General features: G+C 40.3%; 1 long non-coding RNA gene and 1 pseudogene across 3 annotated transcripts; one reads left to right on the forward strand and one right to left on the reverse strand.

Moving 5' to 3' along the window:
* Positions 1-1,849: 1,849 nt before the first annotated feature.
* LOC148740061 (uncharacterized) lies at positions 1,850-14,343 on the reverse strand (annotated as a pseudogene). The gene is made up of 5 exons (XR_015996415.1): positions 13,917-14,343; positions 12,458-12,528; positions 4,823-4,929; positions 4,168-4,276; positions 1,850-3,326 (listed from the first exon to the last, which is right to left on the reverse strand). The product of XR_015996415.1 is annotated as an uncharacterized LOC148740061 (transcript).
* Positions 14,344-14,401: 58 nt separating this feature from the next.
* On the forward strand, positions 14,402-17,664 carry LOC148740062 (uncharacterized). 2 transcript variants are annotated; one of them, XR_015996418.1, is made up of 3 exons: positions 14,402-14,697; positions 15,387-15,490; positions 17,119-17,664. It is a non-coding gene; the product is annotated as an uncharacterized LOC148740062 (long non-coding RNA). The 2 variants fall into 2 exon arrangements; XR_015996417.1 differs by lacking the exon at positions 17,119-17,664 and having other exon boundaries at positions 14,404-14,697; positions 15,387-16,655.
* Positions 17,665-24,831: the final 7,167 nt, after the last annotated feature.

The raw sequence follows: 24,831 nt of genomic DNA on the forward strand, positions 1-24,831 counted from the left end.
ATTTCGCGCGCGCTAGCGTGTGTATTTCGCCTGCCCTATAAATCCCCACCGCGAAAAAAAGAGACTACTGGCACTCTACATGTTGCGCTGCTTGATCATTAATTCAGTAAAAAACATTAGCTCTCTTTTTGTCACATTTCTGCGACTCGTGTATTCGAAGACAAATCTATATTCTCGAATCGAGCAGTAACACTACTGTACTTGCAATATGGGAAAGCGCAAACATCGATTTTATCTGTTTCGCAAACAAAGGAGTTAACTACCAACACTGGAAATCGCGGTGCCTACTGTTGCGTGCCGTTTTTATCCGTCGGCATACTTAGAGGTCAGAAAATGTGATCGATTCTTCCTGGAAATTATATTCTCTGGAGCTTGGGCAGATCAGGAGAGTTTCCTTGACAGCTGGATTACACCCCATGTTGTGAAACCATTTATAAAGACATCGGGCTTTTTCTTCGCTTTTTGGGTCACATTTCTTCGCTTCGTGATGTTACAGTAACACGGGAAATCTAACCAGATTTATGATCGAATATGAGCTTCTTGTGGGTTCTTAATTTGATTCTTTAAAAACTGATCAGGTTTTCAATAAATAAATCCGATCGTGACATAATGTGGCTACACACTTTGTGTAGGCCACACAAAAATTAACTAGGATGTCCACGTGCTATTCACAACCTCACCCCTCCCTCACCCGCTATATTTTCGGGGCAATCTGTATTTTAAAAAAAATGTTTTTTCTTTTCTTTAATTATTTGAAATTATTTTAGTTAGATTTGGTTTAATCTTTCTTTATTAATTAAAAAAAGGTACTCTCGACCCTCGACATTTGTACCCTCGCCCTTGGCATGAAACCCTCTGCAAAAAAGACTCGTTTACTTTACATCTCACCTGGACGTGTTCTTTATAATATCAGTTACACAGGAAGCCTGAACCTTCAGCTAGCTCAAGTAAACAAGTCTTATCTCGCAGCAGTTGAGTTTGCTAATCGCTGAGGGAAGCAGTTTTACTCGAATTCCATTGAAGCTACGATGTACCCCACAAAGAAACCCCTCGCAAAATGCTCAAACGATGTTTTTAGGAAAGGCTCTTCGGTTATTTCTTTGATTTCAATTCTACTGATTGTTGCGCTGTTCTTGAGGATGGAAACAATAAACAGGAGAACGAAGATGAACGAACTTCGCCTTTCAGATATTGAAAGTCGCATAAAGATGCACGCTTTGACGAATGGAGTAAATGAAAACATCGAGGACAAGACCAAAACGTCAACAGGTAATAAAAGCACAAAACTGCTTCATTTCAGACAAAATGAATCTTAGATTTGGAATAGATATATTTAGCTTGTATTTGCCAACATGATCTCGCCTCACTCCTTGATTACGGGTCTGTTCCTTGCAAGGTAGAATTTAAAGTGGCTAAAATGACTTATCCATTCTCAGACCTCGCGTTAAAACATGATCGAGCTCCAAAATTTTCACAGCACGAACAATCAAATTTAAGTTGCCGTAACACGCAACCTTTATGCATATGTGTAAAGTTGGTGTAATGAGACTTCTTTAAGCCGCCTTTAAACTTGGAGTAAAGCTAACGTAAAGTTCTCATTTACACAACTTTACGTTACATTTACTTTACGTAAAGGCAAGCTTTACGCTACCTCTACGTGTATGTAAAGGTGCTGTAATGAGACTCTTTAAGCCGCCTTTAAATTTAGCGTCAAGATAGTGTAATGTCAACTTTACGCTTAAAGTTGCGTGTAAAGCGACAGTAAAGACACGGTACTTCCTTACGGTAATTTTACACCTGGCGTAAAGACAGTTTAATCCCAATGTTATGCTTATTAAAGCGACACATGTTACTTCTTCAAAATGATTTATTTTTTTAAGAAATCTGCTCGCAAGAGCTTCTGGGTTACTAAATACTGTAATATATTAAAAAGACGAAATTGTGAACCTCTTGTCATGTCAAAGAAATATCTATATACATCTATGTATAAAGGTCATAAACCTTCTTCCAGTATCTTCAAAATAGAACAGAGGAAAACAAAAATTGTAAACCGTTTTCTTATTTCAATTGATAGATACTACAATAACTATTGTTTTAATCTCTGTCATCTAAGTCGCTGTAGTGGCCTACAGGTTCTGTACTTTTTTTGATTTCGGGCTTTCTTTTCTAACATTTCTTAACAGTATCACTAAAAATGACAAAGTACAATTTCCGTAATAATTTAATATTAAATAAACTTAGCAAACACGGCAAGTGTCAACTCACTGCAAAGTCGCCTATGCGCACTGTCCTTTTTTGATTAGTGAGCTTTATTTTCAAACATTTCTTAACTGTAACATTAAAAAGATAAACTTGTGCACTTGAAACAAAACTATGTGAGCCATTTACTTATAAAAATTGAAACTGGTGTACTGCTGTCTTCCTGAAATTGACCAAACTTTGCAACTTTGGGGTTCTCCCAGAATAAACTCAAGGGTGCTCATTGTAGTCAATGCCATTAATGTTCAATAAACTTAGTACTCTGGAGAAGTGGCAGCTCTTTTTAAGGGCCTACGCACAGTGTCTTTCTTTGATTTAGGCACTTTTTTCCTCTTTGCTGAGGTGTCAGATGACCTTCCTGTTCCTAAGAGTCGGTTGCTGTGGGATGGACTTCTAGGTGTTGGAGGGTGGAAGCTTCGAGATGAACTTCCTGTTGTGGATGGTCGGGTGCTGTCGGATGGAGTTGCAAGTGCTAGAGTGACGATGCTGCGAGGTGAACTTCCTGCTTTGGAGAGTCGGGTGCTGTTAGATGGAGTTGCAAGTGCTGGAGTGAGGATGCTGCAAGATGAACCTCCTGTTGTGGAGGGTGGGGTGCTGTCAGATGGAGTTGAAAGTGTTGGAGGGCGGATGCCATGAAATGAAGTCCTTGTTGCTGAGGACGGGGTACTGTGAGATGATATTGTAGGTGTTGGAGGGCTGAAAGTGGGGCTAGTAAATGTTGCTGGGTCTTCAGGCCTCACTGCTCATTCCAGACCATCAATAGGTCGGGGCTTTGTAGATGGCATCGAATGAAATCGCCTTGCCACCATGTTAACTCTTGCTCGCACATTTAGGCTTTTAATATGCGCTTCATCACGAGCTTTTTTTACTTTTGTCAATGCTGACCTTTCCCAAGGCAATTTTTTGACAAGATACCCAGAAAGTTTGGGTTGTCCATTTTCATCATCTGAAAAGTCTGACTCGTCAGAGCTGGTGTATTGGGAACTTCCAACAGCCTGCTCCACCAAAGCTTTCTTCTCTCCTGACCAAGGCATGGTCTTTTGGGTTTAAAGTCTCCTCTGGATTTTCTAAGCAATCAAAGAAAAAGCTCACAAATCAACAAAAGTAGATTTTATTCATCTAACAGAGAGCCAAATCATTGAAATTTTAATCTTTTACTAGTTGATTACCGCTATAAGGTTACTAAGCTAATAAAAATATTTGCATGTGTGATCATTAAAGATGGCTCAACGCAGTTTCGGACACTTAGATTTTGATGGGTTTCTATAAACATTCTTTATCACTTGATGCTACAATTAAGGTCGGGTTCACAGGAACCTTAAATTTTCAAAAAACTTTGTGGTGGCTGTGAACCCTGTCCACAGAATTTCTTTCACTTTGTCGAAAGTTGCATCTTATCATGCTTATCAAATTAAGGGTGTTTTTTAGGAGGTTGCAATGGTAACTTATTGTGTCACAAAAATAACAATGTGGCCACCAATGATTGGGCAGTATTCTTAGACATGTACCATGATTGTAGCATCAAGTGATGGAGAGTGGTCATAATAACCCATCTAAATCTAAGGGCTGGAAACTGTTTTGAGCCACCTGACAATTGACAAATCCAATTCAATTTATAAAATAGTATTATATGTATCATATTCATGTATCTCAGAATAGCTTGTTAATAGATATTAATATCCACAAATTCTCAGGAGTTACAGTTTTGAAAGGCAAAAATTTTACTTGCAGACATTCTCTAACTAGAAATAACTCACATTTTGCAACCTTGCCAGAGTTAATTTTGAGCCATGTTTAAAACTCAAGAAATGGCTAATAACAGGAGTTACCGGTGTTAGCCTAACATTCATAAGTTTACAGAGATTGTACTGAAAAAGGTAATTACGGCATATTACAACAGAAACTTACCTCTCTCACTCTCCCTTGCTTCCGACAGAGATTCTTGTGAGCCTCTTGCTTCCCTTTTTTTGCTCTCATTGAAGCATCATGTAGACTTTCAAATATGTGGCACCAGCACCTTAGGAGAAAATGTTACACCATCAGTACAGTGTAATGGGAGAATTAAAAATTTTCATTCACTAAATAGTAATAATTATTGTTTTAATAATCCATCAAATGCTTTTGCTGATGTGTGATTGGTTTAAAAGTAAATGTGTCATGTGACTGAATATTCCATGTACAGTGAAACTTGGGAAATATTTGAGTGATACTGCACATGTAAAATGCAGAAATATTAAAGAAGGGTAATAAACTCAACAACAACAATGCTCATATATATGTCCTTGGACATTATTTGTACCACAAAGTTCACAGTTTTCCTCAAGCTACGCTGTATGCTCTTGGAAAACTGTTCACTTCTTAAAACAGATGTCTGCGAACAAGTATCGGAGCATATTTCCATGCCAAATGGAGGCTGGAGAATAACCAATATACCAGTAACCCACAATAAAATACTGAAAGCAGAATGTACAATCTCTGGATGTGTGGGCAAATTCTGGTCAAAGGGCAGACTTTAAAAGCCCTCTTTCTAATCCTGCAAATAACTCTTATTCTTTGTTCATACCTTTCATCTCAGCTACAGACCAGGGACACTTTTCAGTTCCCATGTGGTCAGCCACAATTGCATCCATAACTGTTTTTGTGACTTCTTCATTGGTTTCTGATTTAGAGCTATTAAAAGTTTTTACAAAAAAAAAACAATATAAAAGAAATTCAATGTTAAGTTTGGTCAAGAGGAACTTTTTGCAAGGCCAAAAATTTAATGCACACCATTATTTAAAATTATACATACATTTACTGAGTCTTTTCTAATGGGAATGTCATGCTCAGTTTGTCCCAAGCATGGACTGCAAAGCAAAGAAAAATCTGATATTCCAACTGGAGTCCAGTGCACGACTTTCTGTTCATTGCCTTTATGCTCTAGCAACTGAGCCAAATAAATACACAATATGTGCATTTGTTACACACTCAAATCAACCAGATTAATGAAACACAAGGTTATATTTATTTCCAAAACTTCGAGCACATGCGTTCTCTCTGTTTTACCCGACACCCTTTTGGGTTCATGAACTCGACAAAACATGTCACGCACTCTACACACATGTCACGCACTCTACACACTCCCCCGCCGAAAATGAAAGTGTTCTTCTAAATATTACAAAACTATTTATCAGGGTTCTCTGCAGCTACTGTAACTGTTGTTTGATATTGTCTCCTTCAGCACCTTGTGTGCTTTTGATTTTCTTTTTTTTTTTTTTTTAATGTTTGAGTCTTATAAGAGGCTCCTCTCAAGCCCTCGAGTAGTAGACAGGTTGGAAACAGCATGGCCACACCCAGAAATACAGGGGTGTTCCCGGAGGAATAGCTGTGATAGCTGGAGCTTGAATGGCGTTAACGCGTGAACTGCTGAATCCTGGCTCAGCCGACTGGTACTGTGGGTTTCCCAGGGAGTTGTAAGTTAAGATCTGCGGCGGTCTCCTTTGGCGCTGCGGCCGAGTCCACACGTCCTGCTCAGCAATATCCTCTCCCTCTGATCCGTCATTGTCAGCACTTCCTTCATTTGCAAGTTGTATTTCGCTGGATGGCCCATTGGTGCCCTCAGTAGTCGCAGAATCCTCAATTGACTCTGAAGGCATATCGCGTCCTGGAGACACTGAGTTTGAAGTTCTTACTTCAGTAGGTATTTCCTCTACAAGGTCCACACTACCGAAATCATCATCATCTTTCCCCGAATTCTGTAGGTCATTTCCCGAAACAGACAAAAGTCGTTTCTCTACTGCTGATTTTGGGGGTCGTGTACCAAATCCCAGATTTGGGGCATCTGCTTCCAAAGCGTCACAAGGCAGTAGTAAATTCCGGTGAAGTACTCTTGCGCGGCCACCTCCACTCTCGGGCTTCACTTTGTAGACTGGGCTTTGAGCCCCCATTCGTTTAATCACAACGTGGATAGCGCACTCCCAATGGGATCGTAATTTTCCGGGGCCACCGCGCTCTGTTAAATTTCTAACTAGCACCCGATCGCCTGGCTGAAGAACGCCACCTGAGACTCTCTTGTTGTAATATTGCTTGCCGCGCTCGGCAGTCTTCTTTGCATTCTGTTGAGCTATCCGGTATGCCTCCTTCATATCATGCTGCCAGTTTTGGACGTAAGTGTTATAATCTCCCTCTGCACTCTCTTGATTCAAATTGAAAATCAGGTCGATGGGCAGGCGGGGTGTTCTTCCAAACAACAAGTAATACGGAGCGTATCCTGTCGCCTCATGCTTCGTGCAATTGTACGCGTGGATCATCTTGTTGAGTGATTCATCCCACTTTCGTTTCTTCAAATCTGGGAGTGTTCGCAGCATAGACAATAGCGTGCGGTTCATCCTCTCCACTTGCCCATTCCCTTGAGGGTGGTAGGGGCTGGTGCGAGACTTGGAAACGCCAGACAACTTATGTAGTTGATGGAAGAGATTGTTCTCAAATTCTCCTCCTTGATCACTGTGTATACGGGCTGGGAATCCGAATCGTGGTACAAAGTCATTGTAAATCTTTTCAGCCACCGTTCGTGCTGTCTTGTTTCGGGTTGGGTAGGCCTGTGCAAACCTTGTGAAGTGATCTACTATCAGCAAAATGTATTCAAATCCCCGTTGGCTTTTCTCCAAATGAAGAAAGTCTATAGACACCATCTCAAAAGGGGCAGTTGTCGTAATGCTCTCCATTGGTGCTCTAGGGGAGGTTTGGGGCTTCTTTTGCTGGATGCAGTGACACTTGTTGGCGATGAAATACTCGATTTCCTCTTGCATGTAAGGCCAATAGAACCTAGATCTCGCTAAGTCCACCACTCGATCTGCACCCAGATGACCCATTTCAATGTGAAGCTCTTGGTAAACCAACTGTTTAAACTTTGTGGGTAATACTAGCTGCAATCGACTCTTAGTTTGGCGCCACAGAATCCCGTCCGCTGATATATGGAGTTTATTCCATGCTCTCAAGTAGCAAGATGTTGTACGAGTCTCATTTTTCCGCTCTCCTCCTGGTGGGGGATATCCCCGTTTCTTGTAGGCCAGGATTCGTGAGATGTCGGGGTCTTCCCGTTGAGCCCTTAATATTTCTTCTAAAGTAAGTTGGCGAAAAACCAAATCTGTGACGCCCGGTTCTGCGTGAGCAATGTCAACTCTTGCTGAAACTGCTGCCACCCAGGGTGTGGCGTCTGTTTCCTGATGTATCACTGCTTGACTTGTTGCACAAATTGCGTCCTTTTCCATTTCTGCAGTACAGGTTTCCATGTATGCACTGAAATCTAGCGGTAGGCGGGATAGTACATCCGCATCAATGTTAGATTTGCCAGGCCGATACTTGATGTTAAAATTAAAATCTGCCAGTTCTGCCACCCACCGGTGCCCTACTGCAGACAACTTAGCTGACGACAGAATGTAAGTTAGTGGATTGTTGTCGGTGTAAACAGTGAAGAAGGTGGAGTAGTACAAGTAATCACGGAACTTCTCAGTTACTGCCCATTTGAGGGCAAGGAACTCCAGTTTTCCCGCGTGCATGTGGTAATTTTTCTCTGCTGGAGTTAGTGTCCTAGAGGCATAACCTAGAACTCTGAGCTCCCCGTCCTGTTCTTGATACAATACAGCTCCAAGTCCCTCTTGTGAGGCGTCTGTGTGAAGTACAAATGGCTTCGTAAAGTCGGGAAATGCCATCACTGGAGGAGAAGTTAGTCGGTCGACCAGCATGTCAAGCCGCTTCTGATGTTCCTCTGTCCATGTTACCTTATGATTATTAGCCAATAGATCAGGGCCAGCCATTAGATCGTACAGGGGCTTAGCTATGCGTGAGAAATCCTGGATGTATTGCCTGTAGTAACTCAGGAACCCCAGCAGTTTACGCACATCACCCACTGTTGCTGGTTTTTGTTTCGCCAAGTTGTGTACGGCGGCCGTGTCCTCTGGGTCTAGAGAGTAGCCATCGCCAGAAACAACCCGCCCCAAATATCTAACTTGTCGTTGGAAGAGCTTGCACTTTGATGGCTTTAACTTTATCCCATGTTCCTGCAGTCGACGCAGGACTTGTTGGACATCCTGAACGTGTTGCTCAAAGGTTGTACTATACACCAAGACATCATCCAGGTAGGGGATACAGATGTTGTCACGTAAGCCATCTAGACATTCATTCATGCACCTTTGGAATGCCGCCGGTGCATTCATTAGCCCGAACGGTATTCTATTCCATTGATACAATCCCCAGGGGGTCACGAATGCAGTCAGGGGGCGGCTTTCTTCTGTCATAAAGCCTTGGTGGTAGGCCTTCCCTTGGTCCAGAACTGTAAACCATCTGTTGCCGCCTAGGCCATTTAAGATATCCTGTATACGGGGAATCGGCTGTCGTTCTGGATATGTTTTCTTGTTCAATTCTCGATAATCAATACAAAGTCGCAGACTTCCATCCTTTTTGCGAACACAGACCATGGGTGAGGAGTAAGCCGAACGGGACTTGCAGATCCAATTTCGATTAATCAAGTCTTCTAAGTACTCTTTCACTTCCCCATAGAGTGGCTTGGGGATGGAGATATAGTTCTTCTGTACTGGCTCATTGTCCTTTAACTGGATATCCAGCACCAAGTTCTCCACGCAGCCAACATCATCGTCGTTTCTTGCAAAGGCTCCAGCTTCTTGCCGTAGCATTTCGTGGACGATCAATTGTTCATTGTCTTCTAGCTGACTCAAGTCAACTGGTGGCTCCCATCCATCTTGTTCCTGACCAGGATGCGAGGTAGCTTCAGGGTAAGAATCCTCGTCTCCTCGAGAGTACGAGTCGGGAGTGTTTGGGATTGGTAGAACTGACTTTACCAGGTGTATCCGGCCCAATTCTGTTCTGCGCTTTAACAAGATGTTTCTGTCTGTATTGTTTTGGACCACGACGGCCACGTGACTAGAGGTTCCCGGGGTTATTTTAGTAAGTTCCTCGCCCAATTCCAGTCCGTCTGGGAGCTCGCTGTCTTCCTTGGGCTCAAATATTACTGGCATCCCCTCTGGAACTGGTCCGAGGTGAGTTTGACACTTAACTGTCGTTGCCTCTCCTTTTGGCAGCATAACATCTCTCTTTCCGACTTTAACAGCTGCAGTACCGGTATCCTGTGTTCTTGACTGGATCAGATTGATCAGGGTACCTATGCGAGTATGATGAATTGAAGGGAATGACTGCTGAATGATGTTACTTGCCGCTTGGTGGTTTCCACCATATTGAGCGAGGATTTCTTCTATAACATTGAAGCCAATGATTGGGTACTCTTGTTCCTTTTGTCCCACCAGTACTGGAACTGTCAGCTCATGAGCAGTTGTATCGTCCCCAGCCAACTTAAACCCGATCTCAATCCAACCGTCAAATGGAATGTTTGTCCCATTCATCGCTTCCAAATTCAGCTCTTCTCCTGCTCCCAACAACTCTTCGACATTTCTTAACACCTCCTGCGGTAAGTGAGTTTGTTGCCACTTCCTTGACACAACACAAACCTGGGAACCTGTATCCCATAATGCCTCCACTTCCTTTCCCTGCATTAGGCATTTTACCACGCACCTCCGTCCCACGATTTTTGTCAGTCCGAGCTGCTGCCTTGGCGTCAGGTGGCAGGGAAACGTCGTGTTCAAATCATGGCCATCATCTCCGGCTGCTTTCTGTTTCTCAAGTTCCTGTATAGCCATGCAAACTGGTTTATGCACAGCTCTGTATTTTACTTGACATTCTTTTGAATAATATCTATTGGTCTTACAGGCTCCGCCGCGGTTAAGTGGTACATGGTCTGTGCTTTGTTTTCCACACTGCACGTAACGGGACTGGTTTTCTTGCCTGGTCACACCCTGTCCCATGGACGTGACCTCTGGCCGTTTCCCTGGAATTCTGCTGGAGAGCGTCGGCTGAATTGGGCATTACACTCGCGTACATAATGGCCACTCGCCCCACACCTGAAGCAATGGTTGCACGGCCATCCATTCCCACTTTGTTGGCAGGTCCTACACCGTGGGGGTTGTCTCATAGGCTGTTGTGTGAGGGGTGTTTGAACCCGGAGTGGGGCCCGAACTCTCTCTTTGACTGCGGCCACCTCTGCCTTGAGCTCCCTTAGTTCTTTCATGAGACCTTCCTCCACCCCATTATTCTTTGTCTCCTGCTTGTCCCCTCCCTTTTGAACAGTATTTACCTTGGGGGTTAGCTGTGAACCGAATTTCTGTGATCGCTCCAGTTCGTCACTGAAACACACATTTAATTTCTCGAATAGTTCTTCATCGCTTATAAATTTCTTTTCCAAGTAGGGCTTCATTTCGATCTTGATATTCTCATTTTGCAGGCCAAGGGAAAAACTATGGACAAACATGCCATGTACTAAGGTAGGATCATATTTCAGGTCCGAGTCAGTTTCTTGAGATGCAAACAAGATCTTCTGTTTCAAATCGAGAAGGCGGATCAAGAATTCTTGAGGTTTTTCCTTTGGCTGTTGGACAGTTGAGCTCAAGTGATGATATAGTTCGGTTGCTGTTCTCTCCTGATAATGAGAACGCATAATTCTCCTCAATTTGGCCAGTGTTAAATCTACCTTACCCTCCAAATAACTTCTTAGGCTTAACGCCGGATTTATCGCTTTTATCACAGCCTCTTTGATTTCATCCTCTGTATAGTCGTTCTTTAACCCATTCTCAATTTGATGTACTAGCGAGGAAAAACTCAAACGATCCTTTTGCGACGCGTCGCCAATCTGGCCCGAAATCTTGAAGTCGCGTTTGAATTTTGAAATTGACACCGCGGGATTTTGCTCTATTTTGACGGTCGCCTTACTATTTTCAGAAGCTTTCGGCGGTTCCGTTTTCTGTTCCGGTACAAATTTTCCCTGCATACTTAGAGATGACGACAACACTTTGAGCTTCTCATTATCTAATTCTTCCGTTTCGAGGTATTTATTTAGAGCTCGGATAGAAACCAACCTTCCCTTGCTCTCAGGCGGTACAGTAATGTTCAGCCCACTACAAACTTCTTTAAGCCTTTCCTCGCTCAAGGAACACAACGCGGCCTGAATTTCGATCTGCAGACTCTCGGTGTCCATCATACTTCCAAGAAATAATCTTTCGTACTCACCAATAGTGCAATCAGCCGTTCACAAAAGAAATGCGACACTTTACGTCAAGATCAGTCCGCCGTCGACAGCAATCGACCACAACCAACTCGCGCTCGACGAATCAATCAAGCGTGCCAATTACTTTGTCCTTCACAACCCAAGGCCGTTCTTCGTCGATGATAAGCCTCTTCGATCCAGTCCTGGCAGGGTCGCCAATGTTACACACTCAAATCAACCAGATTAATGAAACACAAGGTTATATTTATTTCCAAAACTTCGAGCACATGCGTTCTCTCTGTTTTACCCGACACCCTTTTGGGTTCATGAACTCGACAAAACATGTCACGCACTCTACACACATGTCACGCACTCTACACATTGCTTGATCTTAGTGCCCTAGTGTCCTACAGTGTAGTGTCCTTGTCTAATACTTGTAGTCAAAATATTTATTTCCCCACAAGACTTTGCACTAGGTAAAACATTTAAACATGCTCTTTAATTTCTGGGCTTTTATAGGGGCATTGTCACGCTATTTGGCAACTATATAAAAAGCTAGAAGGTGCCTTTCCATCAATTGAATTCCAAAACTAATGGTCTGGTTTTGTTAAGGTTCTGAAACTGTTTACTGTCACCTATCACTATGGATGACAAGGATGGAAATTGATTGAAACTTGAAAAAATTGACCAATTTTTTCAAACTTTGATGCTATATCTTCAAAAAACCCTCAAGAAAATTATTGTGGTTAGCCTTCTCTGATAAAATGCATTTGATATCTTCGTCATAGCTTTACAGAAGCATTTTGTCTATGAGTAAAGCCTTAAAGTAATGATTTCAGCACAGAATTGACCTAAAACAGCAAAATCCTCATGACAATGCCCATTTACACCCACAGGGATTGTGGAGCAAACATGCAATATTTATGTATAGCAGGGGACGTGTCACTATCTTTCCTGTAATGTGCCATATGAAAATTGTGTTGTCCTACATGTCTATTTGCTAAAATTCAATTTCTCACTGTGTAAAACAAACAAACATACAGAAAAAATCATACAAACAAACAACAGGGAACCAGGAAATAACTCTATTATCAAAGAAACAGCCTTTACCACTCATCCAACTTAAAGCCCTCAAAAGCTTCATTCCGCATAAGGACTTTGTACATGTTTCTGAAGCCTTGCTATAATCATCAGACAGAAAGAACAGAAAGCAGTAAAATTAGCGGTAATTACCTCAGATACCTGGCAAAACAAACAACAACAAATTAAAAATGGATCTATGGTAAATGGGCAGCTCTTCATGTATTTCCATTCCAGTTTCTCATACAATTTACAGTGTATGTGTAGATGTGCAATTAGAGTGATCTAATTTGAAACTTTGACGCACACATGATCATGCACCAAGTACATGTTCATGGCAAAATTTGTTGACCTCCCCAATCAAAGATTATGCCTTGTTGTGGCATCAGCATTGAAAACAGCAAGCAGATAATTATTGCAAGTCCATCACCTTTGGAATGATACACACCTGAAGCATTGCAAGAAAAGAAACATGAAAGAAGCAAAATGCTGATGTTGGTATCCTGAAGTGATCTAGCACTTTTCCAAAAACAGGAACTCCCAGACAGTACATGTAGCTACAGTATGCTTTTTTGGCTGCAAAGAGGACATTGGGAGGAAATGAAAGCTCTCACCCCCCTGCTCTCGAATTGAGAACTGTTCACGACTTTGTGGTCAAAACACACAATTACATGAAAATGATAAACTGTATGGTATATCAAATATAAAAAAAACAAATGTGTTATATTCTGTGCAGTTGGGAGCAACTTCTGGTGAAGTAATACACTTATTTACTTACTAGTTAAATCATCCCTCCCCTCCCCCCCCCCCCCCGAAAAAAGGAAATAAATAAACACACCACTCTCTCATTGAGACCAGGCAATGTCGGGAAACGTCTTCACACCACAGATGGCACAAGTTTTTTTTACAACAGATTGCATCAAATTCCTTAAATATCTCCGCCATACACAGGCGGCCAAAGCTCACTACTAGAAATGCAGACGTGACTCTTGGTTTGAGTGGTATAGTTTTACAAACGGTTATTTATAAAGGTTTGTATGGGATGTAATCGGTTTGCCTTAAAAGCGAGAAAAAATGTCATGTTTTGAAATAAAATTGACTTACCTTATTGCCTTGTTGTATTCTTTGTTGATTACCAGTGTCTCAGGCCATTTTGAAGAGTTTTCGGCGAGTTAACGCTATTTTGGTGTTCCACTTCTAAAAGAAAGCAGTAACACACTTGACATTTTTTCTCTCTTTTAAGGCAAACCGATTACATCCCATACAAACCTTTATAAATAACCGTTTGTAACACTATACCACTCAAACCAAGAGTCACGTCTGCATTTCTAGTAGTGAGCTTGGACTGCCTGTGGGCCATATTGAGCACGTGGTCATCTACTACCTCACGGATCGTGGAGGGCACGAAATTTATGAACAGGCCGAATTTTTGAACAGAACAAACTAAGCGATCATGGTTAACAGGAAACCAAGATAAAAATATACTTACACGACACTGCTGAGGGACAGAGTCTTCCTTTTTCTTTTCCTGCTTGCTCGCTCTTGTCCTGAATTTGAAGAGCTCTCTATTTTTGCACCGAGTTCTGCGAGGATGCATTTCTGCTCGTTGTCGCGCGCTTCCAGCTCCTCTCGAAGACGCACGTTTTCAGCGATAACCCTCTCTAGCAAAACAACGTATTGATCTTCCATTTTGCGGGTGAAGAACGTTAACGATCACGAAGCAAAAAGGATAAATGAAATGAAAAAAGGACGCTCACAACCGGAAACATCACAATGAAATGGCCTTTATTCACGCCGACAAAAGGGCCCGCCGTGTTCCCGCCAGTAGACGAGATGTACTGATTGGCTTTCTTCCACAAAAACGGTAGGTGATTGGCTGAAGTAGTTTACTCTAACCCAGTATCTTCTCGGTCAAAAAGAAATTTGACATACGCAGTGTTGTCCTGTTTGTTACATACGTTCGGCGCAAATGACAAAGTTTCGGCAGTTCACGATTTGCAAGATGTCTTCGAGGAGTCAGTCTCGCTTGAGAAAACAATCTAGACTATGGTGTGGCCATTGCAATGAATACTTATCGAGAGCAGCTTTCTGTAAACATCGGAAAGCTCATTATAATGTGCACAGTGAAAGTTGGACGACTATAAAAGATGACGCTGAAAATGTTGAACAAGAAGCAAAGTGAGGAAAGTATGATCCTGAGTTCCACGGAGAACCGGACCTATCTGATTCTTCAGGTGACGAGGATCGTGAGACAGCTATATTTAATCGAGGTATGTAGCGGCTTATAACTATTCAAGACTGGTCATAAAACATAACAAGATACTAAGAAAGTAAATGCTAGACTGACGGCTGCTCTAAGTGAAGAAAAAAAAACATAAGCATGCTAGCTGCCCCAGTTCCTCCACGTAATCCCAGCACAGGGTTTAGTACCCCCTAAATTCATCTCCATAGCGTACACTACAAAGCTCTGAAACGAAGAAAACTAGCCATCCAGAATTAGTGATAATGTTGCTGCTGGGATCTGCCATGGACACATTTCAAAGCCCATGCAGAATGCCAGGCTAACAAATTGACCTGACCAGAGAAAGGGAGCGCACAGTTCTTAATAAGCCATAGACTGAAGAGTCACGTTTCGTGTAATCAAACTTGGTCATGGTTTTCTAAGCTATATGTCAACATTGGCTGCTAGGCAGTTGATATATATGAAACAATAGGACTCCTGACCTAACAGTAAGCAAAATAGATTTTAAAAGATTACAACAGTATTCCCACCTAGTCTTCTTCGTTATTGTTGCTGTGTGCACATATTTTTTTTTCTGTCAGGCAAATTGGAAAAGGCAAATGGGAATGAGTTGGGTTGAAATGAAAAAGGATTTAAAGCAAATGTCAAGGGGTTGTAATGTCACCGGGCTTAGGTTTCTACAAAATTTGGAGATGTTTCATTACTTTTGTTTAACAGGTTCTACCCAAGTTGATGATTGTGAGGATTCATTCAATTTGGGTGACAACGTAGACTTTCTCAGTACAATGAATGACGATAAGGAGGGAAATAAGTCTGATGAGGTAGATTTTCAATGTTATACCTATATTGTTATTTTGAATTTAACTCAAACATGTAAAGCACACACTTCTGTAACAAAGCTAATTTGTAATCACTGGTGTAAACTCTTACATTGTACATGTAAGTCTTGTAATACCTCAGTTTTGTAATATTATTACTCCAAACACAAACGAGGCAAAGCTCGCGATTGTTGTTACAGTCTCCTGCGAGTGCAAGCTAACTTGAGTATCTGGGCTAAACATATAATCTCCCATTAAGTTGTTGCATGCACATGTAGGGAGAACACTGAGTCTTCAGCAAGTAGCTTTTGTGCAGAAATGACAAGAACTGAAAAAACCTGAATTTTTAATTATCTCATGCAGAACATGATGCATGGTCTGGTTTTTGTCAGTTATAACAATAGTGAACAATAGAAATGTAAAACATGCCTCTTCTTCTGTGCAGTATTTGCTTTCATGATTATTGTGTGTTTGTTAATCTTCTCATGTGCAGTTGTATCTCTTCACTGCTAATTTATTGCTCATGTAATAACAGGGCTGCAAATAACATTCGGATATTGGGTGACCAAAATTTGCTTGTGTCCAACAAATTCTCAATTGTGGTTGGACATGATGTCTGGGAAATTTTTTTTTGTCGTAATGCATTTTACAGTAAGGATGAAGAAAATCTTCCTTGAGTAAATTACTAAATCTTACTCTATGCTGGGACGATCTTATTAACTCAAGGGTTTTGTAAGTCACACAACGACATTAGCTCCCTGAAAGGTAGCATTTGATAATGCCTGTGAAAAAGTAGTGAGTTACTTATTTTTGTTCAAATTTTTTGAGAGTCATTACAGTAAAATTTCTCAACAAATTAAATACAGTTCACAAATTATACACAAGCTGTACAAGCTCTACACAAGCTCAGAATACACAAAATGTCCCCTCTTAATGTGAAGATAATTGTTATTTATTTCTATGTATTTTATTAATCTGGTGGAATTTCTGTAACAAATTGTTATGGTTTCCTTTAATTGCCTAGCTTCCTTTATTTATTATTGTTGTACTCATTTTCTTTTGCCTGTCATTTTTTGTAATCAAACTAATATTTGGGCAAACAAAATAAAATTGTAGTGTTTGAATTTGGTTTCCACTCAATTAGTGCTATGGTGGAACAGTGATAGCACAGACGCTCATAACAGTGAAATGATACATTTTACTGTTAAAATAATAATTATAGGTACCAGTGATAAAAATGCAAACCAAAGCAAGGAAGTAATAGCTTGATAATTTAAGAAAATATAGTTTTCAACCTTTTTCGGTGATATCTGACCACAATTTGTTTTGTTTGACCAAGATGGTGTCGTAGCAGGACCTACAGTACCTACATTTTGGTCACCCAATGTACTTTAAGAGAAAAACATTGCAGCTATTGATTAGCGATGCAAATCAGTTACATCAGTTTGCATGAAGTATAAACCCAAAAGTAGAGAGAAAACAGGTACATGTAAGGCCTTGTTAATAATATAGCCTTGAAAGTTTGCATATTCTCTACAACAATGCCAGCAATTTCATAAAACTGTTCGCTGTGTTCAGGTATAGAAATTAAACGAAATCAATGACAAAATAGTTTCACATTTAGCTTTTAGGAACAAATACTTTAAAGAAGGCTTGAGGCAAGGAGGCATTTTCAAACTGTAAGGTTAACTGAAACATAGGATTGCTTTATAGGCAATGAGTTGTAATTGTAATTACTGTTTTGATTGTTATATAACAACCCTTTATAATGAGAGCAAGAAAAACACTCTCTTCTCTGTTGTTCCATAGACAGCCTCTAGGTATGTGCAATTTTGGGCTCTGATTGGTTCTTCATTACTGGGCCATCAGCTCATTTCAAACCAGTAGATTATCATAAGTATCCCACTGGCAAGTAAATCTTGTATATGCTTTTGTAGGCAAGAGTGTTTCTCCGAGAGAATGTATCTTTGGCTCTCAACATTCAGGGTTGTTTATATAATTATTACTTAATATGCCGCTTAATCCTACCATGCAATATTTACGAAGAATCATTATTTTTTTAGATTATCTTTAACTTCTTCTACTCGACTCGATTTTGAGGACTAATTGTCAAGTATCCAATTGGTAAAGAAGTTGGCCCAGTGGGCAGTCCAAATAAATATTTCTTTCAGAGAAAAGAGTCTTACATTTATTTATACCTTTTCCCGCTTCTGTGCAAGGCTGCAGAGGGTAAGAGGGTACAGAGATAAGTTCTGACATCTTATCGTTCCTTAACACAAAGTGTGCATTTACACAAACTTTAGGTAAACAGCGTAAAGGAGCATGCATGATTCTAACCATCTTAATGTTACCTTTACAAAAGCGTATTTAAACGTAGGGTTAGTAAAGTGTGCATTACATCACCTTTACATCCCTGGTAAATAAGCGTAAATTTGACCCATTAACTTTACGCAAACTTTACAACTGCTTTACATTTAGTTGAGTAAAGTGCGAGTTTACGCCAACTTTACGTTTTGAGTAAATAAGCGTAAATTCGACCCAGCGATTTTACGCTAGCTTTACGTGGGCTGTACGTTGTGTTGCGTAAATCTTCCTTTACAGACCTTTACCAATAATGTAAAGTTTGTTAACCACCTTTACGCAGATTTACGCAACTTTAATTTGGCGTAAATCTTCATTTTCATGCTGTGTTTGAAATCAAGGTTTTGATGTGTTGAACGTCATGATAGAAATTCAAACGAGAAGCCTCATGCATTATTTTGGTGAGAGGAATAGGTCGGCAGTTGCTGTACAGTGGGATCATATTCTTATGCCGTAAACCTGAAGACCGTAAAGAGATAATACGTACCGATAGAACAATGAGTAATAGTTAGCCGATGAGCGTTTCTCACTTCTGATTAGGATTTCACAGCTACATAATTGTAATTTTAATTTTAATCACGTTTAAATACGTGTGATTTAATTTGGCAGCAAGCTTAAAATTTTCACGTCCGATTTCACGAGGTCAATTTCTTGGCTCATCCTCGGTGTAAAAACCTGTAAAGCTCACGGGTGACGTAAAACAAAGACAACAAAACATTATAAACAATAGCGTACAGCAAAACAATGAAACAGTGAAACAAAGAGATCCTTGTCAGGTTTTTACACTGAGGATGACCCAATTTCTTTGTCAGTATGCGTTTACGGACTGAAAAAAGGGGTGTTACGAAAACTAAGACCTAAGACCTGAGACCCAGTCTTAATTTTGGAGATAACGAAAACTAAGACCCTCTAAAATCGAATCCGTCGAAATATAAAGTCGAATTGTACCCAAAACAGGTCTAATCTGTCAAATTATCTCCTGTCCGACCCTTTCCCCCGAGTTTTAGGTCAATTCGGACGAATTTTATTCAAGAACCTGCTAGTAATAAAATTCGCTGATTGCGCGATGTATAAATCGACTAACATTCGTCCCATGAATTATATTCGTCCAAGACCTTGTATCCGTCTTGTTTGGACAGATACAGCGCGACTCCATTTTAGACGTCGCGCAACAGACGCATCAAATTCAATGCATACGTTATTATAATGTATATCCATTTGAGCCCGTGGTTCGTTTCGTTCATGTCGCATGCCCAAATAATTCCTTCGTACTCACTTTTCCCGCGTCTTTCCTACTTCATATGTTTTCTTCGGGCGAGTTATGTCCTTGTGGAGGAAAAAACTGCCGTCCACCTGTACAATTTGTAAAAGGAATACAAAATATTCATGCACAACCTGTGGAAAAAGTGTTTGTGTCAGAATTGAATGCTCTATTGCTGAAAAGAACGAAGACACATTGAGTTGGGAGGCAAACAAAAGTGTGGGCTGTTGTTTTCCATGTGCTGGAGCGGTATTCGCTGGAACTACTGCAGGTGCTGGCCAAAACGAATTAAAACAAATAAAAATAAGAAAATAATATAAAAATAAAATTCGTCTCATAAATTCGACGTCTAAATCACCCGTCAATTAATCGTCGACTGATTGACGAATTTAAGAGCGAATGTTTCCAACTGTCATATATTTGGTGGCAACAGCCAAAAAATCGATTCGGCTCATATTCTCAAGTTAGGTAGGCCTTATGGTGAAACAAAGCACTGCATACTTCGTTTGGCTGAATATCGATTTATTTTCGAGAAAATCGATAATAACTGAATTTCGACCAAATGCCGCTTTTGAAGCTCAAAATTTCAGACAAATCTCGGTGCGTCACGCCACGAATTGAAAACCCTTGGACCGATAAAAAACTACCAATTCTTCAAAAACAACATCAATACATATGTAGACGGCAATTTGAGCAATTCTTGATCATTTATTTACACAATCCAATTGAATTTAACCGACCTTCTTCTAACAAGATTAAAAATAGTTCAAAACTAACCCGTTTTTTAACTTTGTGCTATACAAAATAATCGACTGAAAATCTGGCTTTTGGAAGGCGAAGTGTGGTTCTTTTCGATCTTCAAAGGATTTTTTGGGAAAATGATTCAGTACGATTTAATCAAATTTTAAAGTTGGATAAAATCAGGCGATTTGACGGTGCCGTCGGTTGTTCGAAAATGTTCACATTTACACACAAACTCAATTGTTTCACATTTTACATCCAATCTACAGCTCATTTAACATAATATTATCTTACCATCCATATTTTTGTATCACAGAAGGGGATTGCAGTCCTAAAATTGTTGCATTGCTCCCTCAATAGCAATAGAACTTGGCATATAGTCAACACCTCCTGATAATGATTGTTTACAAAGAGTATCTCGGGGTTTCTCTATTCCCATTTCGTTGAAATACTTTGTGTAAGAGATCTTTGTTTAATTATAGGTCTACAACCGAACCATGAACCAGATGTAAGCGGAATGTTGCTAGTTCAGAAACATGTTTCTCGCGTGCAGAATAACGCTAATTAATTCAAAATGACGCAGCCCCAAACAGTTTCTTTAGAAACTATCAGCCTTAATTCAAAATGCGGTCTACTGAAATAAAACGCAAAAATAAAACATTGGACTATGAAGCACGTGGCTACTGGAACTAAGGTCGTTTGTTACCTATACGAAACAGGAGCAAACAATTATCTAACTCCGATCATAATTATATTTAATGTATCATAATTGAATGTTTCATGGTACTTCGGGGGATAAAGCACATTTTAGGTAAAAAAAAAGAGCGAAAGATCTGTAAAGGGCATAGCCCATCATACATCACTGCAGATGTGTGACAAAGAAAAGTGTAGGGTTTAAATTTTTGTTTACTTAAAAAAAGTTTTATAAGGGTCAAACCTGGAGAACCACAACTTTCGCTGAAATGTTCGAAAAAGCCAACGTTCAACAGCTTTATATTTATACTACTTCTTCTCAAGACGCTACTGTGCCTTGTTAAGTTACTCGTGCCGGTAGTAAGACTACCAACCAAGTAGTACGTTCACAATTTTCATAGCCTGTACAGCAGGCGTTCAAGTAAAGTTTGGGCGAACTTTACTTAAACACCTGCTCTGCAAGCAAAATTTTTCACACCCACCTTTTCGCTGCAGCGATCCAAAAAAAGCTCATGTCTGGAAATAAAACCATTTGTGCGTATCTCGGAACTTAAGAAACGCTTCGAGTAATCATTGCACCAGCTGATACAGCAGACTCGAGTTCGAGTCGGTATACCTATATTAAATACTTGCATTTTGGAAGAATTGGCTTTGAAAAATCAACTCAACTAGTTAGTTATTTAGTATTCTTGCCGAAGAAGGTAGCCAAGTAGTGATCTATCACCTCAAATATGGTTGGGTCCAAAGCCATCAATGCATCATTTTGGCGAAATATTATAGAGCGTGGCTGATGCGTAATGAAACATTTAACATAAGCCTGTTGTCTGGTCAGACCAGAACGTTCACGCCCATCGGGAAACGATTGATATCTAGATTTAACTAGGAAAAAGAAAGTTAACAAACCCCTGTTTTGCCTATCTCCTTAAATCCATCCTTCCAAGATAATAATTTTAGGTGAATGATTACCTCTTATAGAAGTCCAAAGCCAATCAATGCATCATATGGTGATATATTATTGAGCATGGTTTGATATATCAGAAAGAACTCTGCCCCTCGAACTAGAGCCTCTCGTTCACCCCAAACCAAGCTTTGCACTAAGCGAGGGACAAATTGTCACAGAATGTATGTCAGCAGGAGGAGAGAATATGGTTGCTCGACTAAGAACTAGGTCAACTTCGTCGTTTAGCCCGGAAAAACCGAGACTAGCGGAATTGCTCTCAATCCGCCTTGAACAGGCAAGAAGAGGTATAATTACTGTTTCCCGTTTTTTTGGATCGTCTGTTGAGGTCACAGTGTACTCTTACTATAGTTTTCAACGAGCAGTAGATATCCTTATGAAGACTGAGAACGACACGCAATGCTGTTGCAGTGTTGACATCTTTTCTCTGGAATTCATTTTATTAGTAAACGAAAATGCCAGTAACAAGGTAATTTCTGTAATTGATCAAACAATCAATAGAGTTTAAAATAGTAAGGAAGAGGAAAAAAATAAGATTCAATTTTTCAGCGTCTTAAAAACTACTTGTAAATTATTTAAAATCCTTACCTCTACTCGGGGCAATTATCATCTCGACCGGTTCCTTCTTACACAAAGTAAGCACCAAGTGTTTCTACAGATAATTTCAATATATCAACAAAGTTGAAATGGTAGATTGGCCACCGTTACGATTATAAAAGCTGACGTTTCGAGCGTTAGCCCTTCAACGGAGCGAATAGAGGAATGGTAGGTAGTGTGTGCTTTTAAAGGCAGGGAAATGGAGCTACGTCTTTGGTGGGAACATGGCAACGAGAAAAACACGAAAGGTGGCCAATCTACCATTTCAACTTTGTTGATATATTGAAATTATTTCGTTACCCCCACCGACGCAGCCCCAAACAGTTTCTTTAGAAACTATCAGCTTTTATTCGTTTCTACAGATACTCAGTGTGGTTTAAGCGATTAACGATAAAAACACCCCTCTGAATTTCATTTGGTAGGTTTGACTATAACTCATTTTGAATGTTACATACAATAAACAGAAGAAAATTTAGTAAGAGTGCAGGGAAGTTGAAAACTTATCAACAGTAAAATGCAGTAGTATTGTAGCAAGCAGAGGTTTTAATTACCGACCTGGGTTTATCTTTCGCTCTTTTTGTCCTGAAATGGGCTTTATCAAGCTAAACAATAGATAGATAGATACTTTAGATAGATAGATACTTTATTGGTAAATACTTCGCAGCATGAACTGAATTGCGTATTCACAGATATAAAATAGAAGTTACTATGTACATGTATACATCTTATTATAAAGAAAATACATAGTTCATCGTAAGGGAGAATTTGTAAATTATTTGTGGCTTTTGACTATTCTGGCCGAAGCAATAAAGTCTATTAGTCTTGCAAAGTGGCAAAGCAAAGGTACGCTCGTGCCTTAACCTATGAGAGCTTACCTAGCGGGGTGGTAAAAGTTTACCTAATTTGTGTCGAGGATCGTTCATTATATCGCGAAACGCTGCACATTTTCATTGTGGTCTTTCACAGTTGGAAGATTCATGATAGCTAAGGCGTGTTCGTATTAATAATTTACAAAATAAAAATATGAACTCGATAAGGATTGGAGTTAAATCATTGTTTGCTCCTGTTTCCTTTATGTAACACTCGACCTTAGTTCTTGTAGCCACGTGCTTCGCGGTCCAAAGTTGTATTTTTGCGGAGTTGTCGGTTTCTGTAGACCGTAATTTTGAATTAATTAGCGTTACTCCGCACACGAGAAAAAAGTTTCTGAACTAGCAACATTTCGCCAACATTTGGTTCGCGGTTTAGTTAAAGACTTAAGGTCGGCACACACGAGGGGACTAGTCCCTGCGACTAGTCACAGCGACCAGCTTCATGCGACTAGTGCCTTCGTGTGAAGCACACATTTCTGTGGTTACAGGGACCAGAATTTGGTCCCTGCGACTGGTCGCACGAATTCAAACTGGTTTGAATAATTCGTGCGACCAGTCGCATGGACTTGTCGCATGAAACTAATGTTTTTCCCTTCGTGTGAACTGTTTGTGCGACCAGTCCCTGCGACTAAACTGTAAATAAGCCAATCACGGGTCAGTATGATTTGTAAACATTGCAGTTTCTCTTATTTTCCCTGAATTCTAGATTTACATAGACAGGTAAAAACGAGCGATATAATATCCCGACGTTACGACGACTTCATGACGCCATTATCAAGGGTACAAATGAAAATAAAATTAACAAATGCGAGTTTAAGAGTTACAACCAATTGGCATAGGTGAGGTAGCTACACAAATACTTTGGCACGGGTAGAATCCGTTTGCACGTTCAAACTCGGTGTTAATTGTTTGATGTAAAGCATTTCGTTGACAAGACAATCGAATTTGTTCATGCACTTCTTGAGAACTTTGAAACAGCTAAGAAGGTCCTCAGGGACAGCACCTGTGTGGTCGTTGTCGTAGTGCTTGCGTTCTGAAGATGACGTGCTCTTATGGCTATCGTTCGTTTTTACCTGTCTATGTATTACTAAATCTCTGTTAATACGAATTCTAGATCTCTACAACTGAAGAATAAAAAACTATGTCTAGTTTTGTAAACATATACAGATGTCTTGGAGCCGTTTTGATGGAATTTTTACCCTATTTGACTTTGTGTCTGTTAAAAATAAAAACAAAAACAAAAACAAAAACAAAAACGGAACATGTGAAAGCATGAATAATCCGACTGAATAAGTGTAGTTCATTTGCGTTGATGTTAATAGTGCTACAATAAAAAGTTACCAAATTTTCATTGTTTTCGTGTAACACCCCAGACTAAGAAACATCTTTTGCCTCTTAACTTTCCTACGTTCTTGTGCAATTGAGTGCCCTCGTGTGAACGCCTTGAGGGACTAGTCCCTGCTACCGGTCCCCTCGTGTAAACCCTTCTAAGACTTGTCGCCGGGACTAGTCCCCTCGTGTGTGCCGACCTTTATATTTAAACAAAGATCTCTTACGTGAAGTAATTGCAGCCTCCTTTTCAGCGAAATGGAAATAGAGAAACCCTGAGATACGCTTTGTAAACAATCATTATCAGGAGGTGTTGACTATCCTGCCAAGTTGTAACGCTATGAGGTACCTTAACATCGAGGCTTTTAGGCATTCGCCGCGAACGTCAAGAAGTCACGCCTTGCCGTAAGGTTTGCAGTTTCAGGTTCACGTTTTATACGGTTGGATCACACTCTAGAAGTAAGTGATTTGCCGCAAGATTTTTGCGCCCTAAAACATCAAACTCCCACATTTGAGAGGAAAGAGTACTTTT

This window comes from Stylophora pistillata, chromosome 2, assembly GCF_964205215.1.
Source record: "Stylophora pistillata chromosome 2, jaStyPist1.2, whole genome shotgun sequence".
Taxonomy (NCBI): Eukaryota; Metazoa; Cnidaria; class Anthozoa; order Scleractinia; family Pocilloporidae; genus Stylophora; species Stylophora pistillata.